This window comes from Astyanax mexicanus, chromosome 20 (genome assembly GCF_023375975.1).
Source record: "Astyanax mexicanus isolate ESR-SI-001 chromosome 20, AstMex3_surface, whole genome shotgun sequence".
Taxonomy (NCBI): domain Eukaryota; kingdom Metazoa; phylum Chordata; class Actinopteri; order Characiformes; family Acestrorhamphidae; genus Astyanax; species Astyanax mexicanus.
The window spans coordinates 17,759,739-17,770,557 of NC_064427.1; the positions used below are offsets into that span (position 1 = coordinate 17,759,739).

Consider the following 10,819-nt stretch of genomic DNA (forward strand, 5'->3'; position numbering starts at 1 on the left):
CAAAACAGTTAACAGCTCTATTCAGCCAGCTAAAGAAGCAGACTTGCAATAAAACAAAGTGCATGCACTGATTACGCTTCATAATGCATCTAATTTCAAAGCTATATGTATGATTTCTTATAAATAAAGGATTCATTCATTCAAACTCTTTTCTTCTGAAATTGTTTGTTTTGCCATATGCTGTATATGTCTGTAATGGTTTTGTAGGCGTGTATAGGTCACGCAGCAGGAGGCACAGCATTGGCACAGCATGGCTTGTGTTAGGGATGAATTTAACACAGAGATAATGCTACTGCCGGCTGTCCAAACACATCCCTGAGCCTGAGCCTGGTCGAACCGCATGATGCTAATGATGCGAAGTGCTTTCATCACTTATCCAGAACCACAAAGCTCCTGAAATGGACACTGATATGGACCAATCTAGGCTGCAGAGGCTTGCTAACAGCCAGTGTTGATCTTCATGCAGTCCAGTACAATGAGTATCAGTACCATACCTGGAAATCGCTCTTAAGAGTCCAACACTCAGCTCTTTATAATGAGTATGAGTACTCTAACCAGATTCCCCTCTCAAGAGTCCATTACTCTGTCTATTACAGTGAGTATCAGTATTCTAACTGGATCATCCCTTTTGAGAGTCCATCACTCAGCCCATTATAAAAAAGTATCAGAACTCTAACAAGATTCCCCTCTCAAGAGTCCATCACTCTGTCCAGTACAGTGAGTAGTAGTACTCTAACTGGATTCCCCTTTTGAGAGTCCATCACTCAGCCCAGTACAGTGAGTATCAGAACACTAAACAAATATCCCTTTTAAGAGCCAATCTCTCAGCCCAGTACAGTATCAGGACACTAACCAGATACACTCTCGAGAGTCCATCACTCTCGAGAGTCAAACACTTAGTCCAAAACAGTGAGTATTAGTACTCTAATTAGAGTAAAGATACCGCTTTCGAGAGTTCATCACTCAGCCCAGTACAATGAGTATGAGTACTCCAACTGGATACCCCTCTCAAGAGTCCATCACTCAGTCCAGTACAGTGAGTATTAGTACTCTAATCCGACTCCCCTCTCAAGAGTTCATCAATCATCCCAGTACAGTGAGTATCAGAACACTAGCCACATACCCCTCTCGAGTCCATCTCTCTATAGTGCAATTAACAATCACTATTGGCACCAGAAACACTGATGAGCCCATTTTTACCTAAAATACTCAGACACGTTATATTAAAATAAAATAAATATCAGTATCAGTACTCTAACTGGATACAGCTATTGAGAGTGCATTACTCAGTCCAGTAGAGTGCGTATCAGTACTCTAACCAGACACTCCTCTTGAGAGTCAACCACTCAGTCCAGTACAGTGAGTATTAGTACTCTAACTGAATACCCCTCTCGAGAATCAATCACTCAGCCCAGTACAGTGAGTATTAATACTCTAACTGGATAACCCTCTCAAAAGTCCATCGCTCAGCTCAATATAGTGAGTAATAATACTCAAACAAGATATACCCCTCTCAAGAGTCCATCACTCTGTCCAATACAATGAGTATCAGAACACTAACCAGAATCCCCCCTCAAGAGTCCATCTCTCTGTAGTGCAATTTACCATAACTATTGGCACCAAAAACACTGATTAACCCATTTTTTCCTAAAATGTTCATATTAAAACTAAAAACTAATGGAACGTGAAATAAATAGTGTAGTATAAAGTCATGGCAGGGACTTTAAAACGATTAAAAAATGTACCTTCTAATACAATCAATAATAAACTTCCACTATGAGAGCATTTCTGATATTCCTGAGGTAAATACAGTAGTTTACTGGTAGCTCTGATGATAAGGGGTCTGCTCTGATACCTTCCTGTAGACTTATATGAGTTTTACAACATAATAGAAGGCCAAAGTCCTACAAGCACCAAGCAAACACTGTCTGTTTGATGATGAATGAGTTCTGAGCAAGATCAGCTTATAACCTACTAAACAACCTGCAGGAACAAAGGTTACACTGTGTTACTGTGTTAAAGTTATAGTAATAAATAGCACTTTATAACTAAACATGCATCTCAAACATCTGCAGAAGCTCCAAAACATGACTGCACCCATGGTATTGACTCCATATATTTAGTCCATATATTGCTTAGTTATTAATCTTAAGGCCTAATATCGAAATACACCATATATTATTTAGTATTATTTAGTAATTACTATGAACGAAAGGATTAAAACCCTTAAACCTTTAAATGAATACTGGATGTTTTAGTAAGTTTAGTAAATGTATTATACACTATACTAACACAAAATGTATTGGGGCATCTGTTCCTTCAATCATTGTTTCTTCTAAAATAATATAAGGGCTTTTGTTGGAGTAACTGTTTTTACTCTCAAGGAAAGGCTTCCTACTAGATCCACCAACTAAAGACACCAATTTATGTAAACAGCTCTCGAAGAAAATAGGATACCACTTATAAATAATGAGTTTCTTTGATTTTACCAAATTGAAAATCTCTGGAATACAATCAAGAGGAAGATGGATGATCACAAGCCATCAAACCAAACTGAACTGCTTGAATTTTTGCACCAGGAGTGAAGGCATAAAGTTGCCCAAAAGCAGTGTATAAGACTGGTGGAGGAGAACATGATGCCAAGATGCATGAAAACTGTGATTAAAAACCAGGGTTATTCCACCCAATATTGATTTCTAAACTAAACTTAACATTTTAGGAATATGATATTGCATCTTTCTCATTTTCTACAAATAAATGCTCTAAATTACAATATTTTTATTTGGAATTTGGGAAATGGTGTCTGTAGTTTATAGAATAAAACAACTATGTTCATTTTACTCAAACATAAACCTATAAATAGCAAAATCAGAGAAACTGATTCAGAAACTGAAGTGCTCTCTTTATTTTTCCAGAGCTGTATACACTGTATTTCCACAGTTTGGCCGAAAGGTTGGTGTAAATAGAGAATCTGCTTCTTGATGAACAGCATGACTGAAGAATGTAATTAGCAATAGCCGACCTGCAGCACTATTGTTTGGGAAAAGGTCAATTATTAAAAACAGTGTTTTATGGGTCTGGAATGAGGTCACCTGACCTCTGAAGCATCCCTGGTCTCCAGTCTGGAAAGTCTTTGTTGGGAGATGAAGGGGAACACTGTGAGAAACACCGGGCTGCTAAATCAATAAATCAGGCTAATAAACAACAGCTAAGTACGAGGGGGGATTAAAAGAAAGGACGCAAAAGACAAAGCAAACACTGGCATGCTTTCTCTAAGTCGTCTGGAGGTGATTTATCTATGGCAACCTGCAGCTGTCTTTGTCTACCCGTAAACAAGGAATGCAGAGAAAAGTCTGACAACTGAAAGTGGCAAAAAAAAAGTATTTTCAGTGTTCATCCCATTAAGAGACAATATAAAATTATTTAAACACGGTGTTCAATCTGAAATTAGGGTTGTTTTTAGCTGTGGCAACACTTTACCGGATTCCAAGACACAAAATAGAGCCAAAAGAAAAAAAAAAGTCAAACTTAGCGTAAAGCTAAAGCTATCTACAGTATGTAATGTTCATGTCTGAAACCTAAGCTCACACAGGGAATTCAGTCTGTCAACAATTATCAGCGAGTAATCCAGCTCAGAAAATCAGGCAAAATTGTGTCTAAACTTCACTAATCCAGCTGAGACCAGCAGAAACATTACATACTAATTTTTATTCCAGCTGTTAGCAACTGTAGCTAAACCTTTTGTTTGTCTGCTAAGATAATAAAAATGTTTATTGTTCAATAAATGTTTCAATAAATGTTTCCAAAAAATGTAGATGCAAGCATTTCAAGCAAAAAGTACACCTTGAGCAGCTCGAAACACACATGAGCTATTTCTTTTAATTAATCATAATGGGTGTGTTTTGGGTGTAACGTGAAATAAACAAATCAGTGTGCTAGTTGTCATTCCTATTAAGAGGCAGGTGAACTCTGACTTTCAGCAGAGGAAACTGAGCTGCTCGTTCACACTGTAAAGACACACCAGCAGCTCATTTAAGAGAACAGCAATGATATTTTATTTTTTATTCTGTTCATTGTTAAAAGTTTAAACAGAGCAATGGGTGCACATATAGGAATGGACTGGACTGGGATGACTGTTGTCAGGGTTTTAATCAGTCAGTGGCGTACCTGTGTTTTCCACCACCAGAATATATAGAAACACACCAGAAATGTACCTGAACACACCTCACTTCCAGCAGACCACCACACCCATCAGTGCCAATAACTGATTTATTCCTAAACTCTAAAAACGCTATTTTAACAGCATGGCTCAAGGTGTGAAAATAGACTGTTGAGGGGGTGTAAGATAGCAATGAGCATTGCAACACACCAACTAACTTAAAACTTAAGCAAAAATTATCGAATTCAATTTCAAATATTGTACAATAAGTCAATAACTTACAAAATATTTAATTTTGTTCACTTTCAGGCCAAAAAGTTTCAATTCTGAACCTCAACTAGGGGTGTGCCATATTGTATTGTACACAATAATATCGACAACATTTTTAAATATTGTAAATGATATATTGTACCCTCAAATATCATTTGAGGGTATCATATCACCTACCACTAATTATCACATCAGGGTACTCCTTTTTTCTGTTTTTAGTAAAAGAAAAATTCACACTGTTCTCATTTCCCATTACATATCTACTAGAGACAGATTATATCTGTCCAGGATAATTTATTTTACTTTAATCCTCGATATATGGAGATTGACTTGGAGATGCATTATTATTATTATTTGTATCATGACATTCTGGATCATTGACTCCTACTGTTACAAATCTGATAAAATTCTTGTATTTTTTTTTTTAATATCTCAGTTAGGGGTGTGTCATATCATACCATATTGTATGCAATAATATTAAGTAATTTTCATTTTGTTACACTAATGTATTATTGAAGTATTTTTTTTTATTCAGTGTTTTGTCATATCGCCAAGAGTATTGTTATCGCAAAAATACCATTTAATATTGGGAAACTGAGACTGAGACTGGTTTATGTGGTGCCAATGAGCTCCACCGGGTTCAAAACCAGCTTCAATGCTGACGCCACCACAGATTTAATCAGCCAAATGGGCAAACCATTGATTTCCACAGGCCAGTCATGCTAACCCAGTTACCTTCTTTGCCGTGCCGGGAAGATTTGCCCTTTGGTGCCCCAAACAGATGCTACAGACAGATGCCCACAAGAAACGTCTATAAAACCTTTATAAAACCTTTCCCACGGAACAGAGATTACCGCACAGAGATTACCTATTGTCTACTCTCTGCGACACAGATTTAAACAAGATGTGATATGGATTTGAACAATCAACGGGACACACACCATTTTCCCCAGAGAAAGAAAAAAGAGAGAGAGCAATACTGACACACTAAAGAGATAAAACACAACATTTCCAATCAGATAGATGAGATTCACTGATTGGAAATCAGTGTAGCGAAGAGAAGGCCTTTGTATACCTGCAGACAAAACAACCACATGCAAATTCCACCAGCGGCTGGAAGATTACTAATGTAAACACATAAACAGAGAAAGAGAGGTCAAACTAATCTGTCTCAACCTCAAAGAACCACCTCCAGACCTTCTGTTAAAACAAATCGAAGCCCTCATCACCTCAGGTTGTATGAAAAGACTCATTTACCCCTGATCACACGGTGTGATTTGAGTATCAGGATTGTTTCTGCAGGAGCCTGTTTACACACGGCATTACCATGTGCTTCTAGTGATCAGATCGCATTATAGAATTTTACTTGTCTGCAATAAAAAAAAACCTGTTTTCTCACATTTTTTGCAACACGCAGATTTGTTTATTTTACAGTTAGCCCAAAATTAAACAAACCCATGATTAATTAAGCTTACTTTTCCCACCGTTACGATAGCAAAGACACACTGACATGCCCTAAATCAAGCTACACAGTGCACGGTTGATGGCTCGCCTATAGATAGCTAAAATAGGGCCCACTGTGCTAGATTTATGAATGGATCATTCAAACCATATCTGAAGGTGGCAAAGTGGATCTCGTCCACATTTAATACAAATCTAAACAGAATGTGTTTTCTGCGTATATTTTTTAGAATATGCAAAGTAAATCAAAATACAATCCATATGCAAAATGCAATCTAAGAATACCACATAGAAGTCCATTTTCTCTGTCTTTGCTCTCTGGATCTGATGCCAAATCAGACTACTATGTTCTAAACACATTTTGCACTGAATTATCATTTAGATTATTATAATCTTATAATAACATATACAGAATCCTTCTCTTTTGGTATAAGGACACTCCCTGCCCTTGGCCATTCCTTTGGAATCTTCCACTCTATTCCATTGTTTTCTATAAAAGCCGCAAAACATCTGGTGCACTTTTATACAATTTGTACGGCACTCCATTGGGCCCTGGTGCTGATATAATCCAGATTCTGATCACATGTGACCAGGTGTAAACATGGTCTAGGTGTCAGGGGTGTGATGTCTCTAAAATTGGTCAATAATCAAATTATTCTGTGGAGAAAGTTTGGGATTCATAAAATAATGAATTAATTGAAACATAAATGATCATAATAAAAGTATGTAATAAACTTCTGAGAGATCTCTGTTATCATTTTAAGGAAGTGACTGAGCTGTATGAGGGTGTGTGTGTGTGTGTGTGTACTGTGAGTCAGTATCTGAGTCAGTATGATGAGAGGCGAGCTGATAAACTCTGGAGAAAAGGAGAATAGGGCCGGTTGTTCACCATTACTCACAGAGTGTCCCAGTATACTGAGACAAACTACTGCAGTTCAGGGACATTTTGCATAAATTGTCCTAAACTTACATGGAGCTTAACATTTACATGATTCAAATGAGCAGAGTAGCTCGCCGTGGACACACACACACCTTCCCACTGTACAGTACCAGTCAAAAGTGTTGTATTGCTAAAAAAACTGCTAATATAAGACTTGAATTCATTTCAAAATGTGAAACTCCGGTACCACTTTAAAATAAGACTGCCCTTATAAAGGGTTTTTAAATGGTTTATAAATTAGTTTATTAATTATTATTGATTAGGTTGTAAATGCTTAAAAAAAACATTTATAAGCAGTTACAACACATCAATTTATGATTCGTTGTTTGCTTAGTCATTTAATTTATAGTAAATAGTTAAACACATACTTTTAAATATATTAATATGACAGGTTTATGGAAAACACAAAGTAAGATCAGTATTTAGGAAGATCTGAGGTTGGAATATTATATAAGACCAATTGGTACCTTTGGATGTGTGGGCAGTGTGCCAAGTCCTGCTGGAAAATGAAATCTGCATCTTATGGTTTGAAGAGACATGTCATCTGCTGGTGTTGATCCACTGTGTTTTATTATCAAGTCAGTGCAACTTTTATGGAGATGCAGATTTCATTTTCCAGCAGGACTTGACACACTGCCCACACTGCGTATCAAAAGTACCAATTGGTCTTATATAATATTCTAATTTTCTGCGATTTTTGTTTTTTTATTGGTTGTAAGCCATACTAATCATTAATCAACAATAAAATAAATAAACGCTTAAAATAGATTACTCTGTGTTTAATACATCTATATAATATATGAGTTTAACATTTTCAACTGAATTACTAAAACAGTAAAGTAACTTTTCGATGATATTCTATTTTTTTAGCTGCATTAGTTGTATAATGGGTTTACTCACTTTTATTGGATGCTGTATAGTCAGTTACACAATCATTGATGAGTCTATTAGAACCAAAATAACTCCTCAAATGTCATCAGTCGGCCCATCAGTCATGACCTGAGAGTAAACCCCAAACCCTGAGAGAAATAAACACTGATATAAGCTGCTTTAGGATGTTCCAGCACACTGGAATCATCCTGGCTTTTGAGGGAGTGCTCTAAAGCCCCCAGTACTGACTGGACTTTAAACCAGATGAAGCTTTTTTTTTTTTTTAGCTTTTCAATTACAATTCACCTATAACACATCACCTATAACACCAACAATTACTGTTAACATCTTTTAATAACCCTATAATTAACCACATTCTATACTATATACTAAGCTGTATTAATACATAAACACACATACACATACATACAAATACACACCCACAAAAAAACCCCACTATTGACATAATCTACTTTTACTTTTATCCACCTTTTAGTCAGACTGCCCCAGCCAGACCTTCTATAATCTGTTATTTGGTGTGAGGCCCGTTCAGTTAAGGAGATCCACAGTTCTGGCTGTTCCTAAAATGTTACGTTAACTCAGTTTGAGGACAAGCTATACTCTAACGTCACCACCATCTGTTACCATACAGTTATTAATTATTTATCGTGTTTTTCATATAATAAATATTTTTTTCAGTTTTTTTTTAGCATTTGTCTAATTGGTTGACCTGTTTTGTGCCTCATATTGTATGTAAATGTGTTGGCATCACTAAAACAATGGCCGAAACAGGAAAAGACTCTATATGTACTCTTTCTATTCAACAAATCAGAGGCAATACTGTAGTCTGTAATGTAGGTAATGTTTTCATATCATACGACGATACTCAAAATTGCCATGAAAGATTTCAGTAGTTTATTTCAGTATCGTAGCGGCATTGAAAAAGGAAAAGTGCTATTGTGTGATCTCTATGTAGGCTATAAATATATATTAAAGATAATTTTTCTGTAGGGGTTAAATAATATTTTATGGTTTTACTGGTCAAAAGAAATCAGCAGAAGAAAATTTTTAGTATTAGACTCACTATCATTGCACAGACGTGCAAATAAAAACTATTAATAATATTAATACAATAATTAGTTTAAAAAATACAATAGTTTGATGACCTCTCACTGCCACAACTGATGATACACAATGATACAGTGATTTATGCTCTCCAAAGATTTACATAGACTTCCACTGAGAACATGCTCTAATATGGTGCTTCTTTTGCATTTTTAAAGTTAAATATACTACTAGGGTAGCACGGTTTAACAAGGTAGCATAACTCAACAGAACACCGGCCCGAGCCCGTGCCCGTGCACGTTCTGCCTGAGCTTGACCCAACCCATAAACTGTAATTATGCACCTGAGCCTGATTTAAACCCCACATTTGTTTAGTAAGTTGAACATTAAAATTGAGCTTTTTAAAAACATTTTCAGGCAGTTTGAATGAGCCAAATCTGTTCAGAATGATGTTAATTAACATTGCAACACTGAAGAAGCGCAGACCTATTATTATTTAACTCTTCCAGACCCTTTACAATGAACATGTTTTTTTTTTTTAAGTTGTGTTGAACAATGTGGTCCAATAATTGAGACTAAATGTTGTCCATTAGAATAGAGCATGAACCAGCCAATGAGCAAGTTTAGAAGCCAATGAAACAGTAGCTTAGCCCGGCCCACTTCACTGAAAAAAAAAATGGCAGTTTGGCATTACTTTGACCAACAGGGCAAAATAATATAATCATCATTTTTGCAAATTTTGATTGATTAAGAGTTTATTTTACTATAAAATAATGTTAAACACAGGCTTTCAAAACAAAGGACATAAAAAAGCAGTAAAATATATTAGTTCATTGGATTTAACTGGATTTTATATTGGAATATTAGATTCTTCTTTTTGCATTTAATACTGCATTTTATATGTTTCTATTACTAGAATAAAACTGAGGAGTTCAGAAAAATATTTATTGAGAACAGATCTCCAAAAGAACAAAACATGAACAAAACAAAGCGAACAAGAATTATGTCTGTATGACTTTCCTCTAATCTAATATAATTTAACATGGTTTAAGAATAGAAAAAAACATATATATATATATATATATATATATATATATATATATATATATATATATATATATATATATATATATATATATTATATTGAGCTTATAGTCTAAGTATAAAAACACAAAAAACAATAATTAGGCTGCACTGCACACCTGTGCTACTTTTAACAATTTGATTTGGTACTTTGCAATACTGTGATTATCACACCGTTGCTTTATATATATATATAAATATATATTTTTAAAAAACCTCAGTAACAGAAATAAACCCAAATTCTGCAGGAAAGTTCAGGAAAGAGACAATTTTATGATTTTATTCATTATATATTGATTTTATTCAATATATTTTATATATTTTTGACTTTTGACAGTAATGTGTCTTATCAAACATGACAGCTTTTTATGTAATGCTTGAATAGAAATCTTCAAGATTTAAGGCTATAATGTCAGGAGTAAGAAGGAAGGAAATTCACAAAAATCCTGGCCTATTTAGGGGTTAAAATACGAAGAGTGTGCAGATCTGTCCTTAAAGATAGTTGTGCTAAGAATCTAAAGTATAATTCTAACATATTCTGATTTATCATTATAAAATATTTTCTATATGTTCCTGTATGGCTTTAATGCAAGAAATAATAAAAAGAAAGAAAAAAACACACATTGAATGGAAAGAAAAGGTGTGTCCAGACTTTGGTTGGTAGTGTTTATAGTATATACTGTATGTGTTTGGAAGATTTGCTGTAGATAAGATTATAAAACTTGAAATACTTGAAGAAAGTGAATCTCTTGAGATGGTGGTATGCTGGTAATGACGGAATGGGGGTTAATGTCAGCAAAAAACGCTGGATCTAATGTTTGAGCAGCCTCATATACTGTATATTTATGCACAATTTATAAAGCTTTATAAATATTAGTTTTACCCAGTTTTTCTGCATTTTAACAATCTGTTATTTCTTACGCTGAGAGATTTGAGCAGTACAGGACTGGTATAGTAACGTTAGCTGAATT

At 35.1% G+C, this 10,819-nt stretch overlaps 1 protein-coding gene across 3 annotated transcripts in view; it reads right to left on the reverse strand.

Moving 5' to 3' along the window:
- Positions 1-10,819, reverse strand: part of igsf9a (immunoglobulin superfamily, member 9a) — a 68,301-nt gene that overhangs the window by 54,972 nt on the left and 2,510 nt on the right. The gene's annotated exons all lie outside the window — the stretch shown is intronic.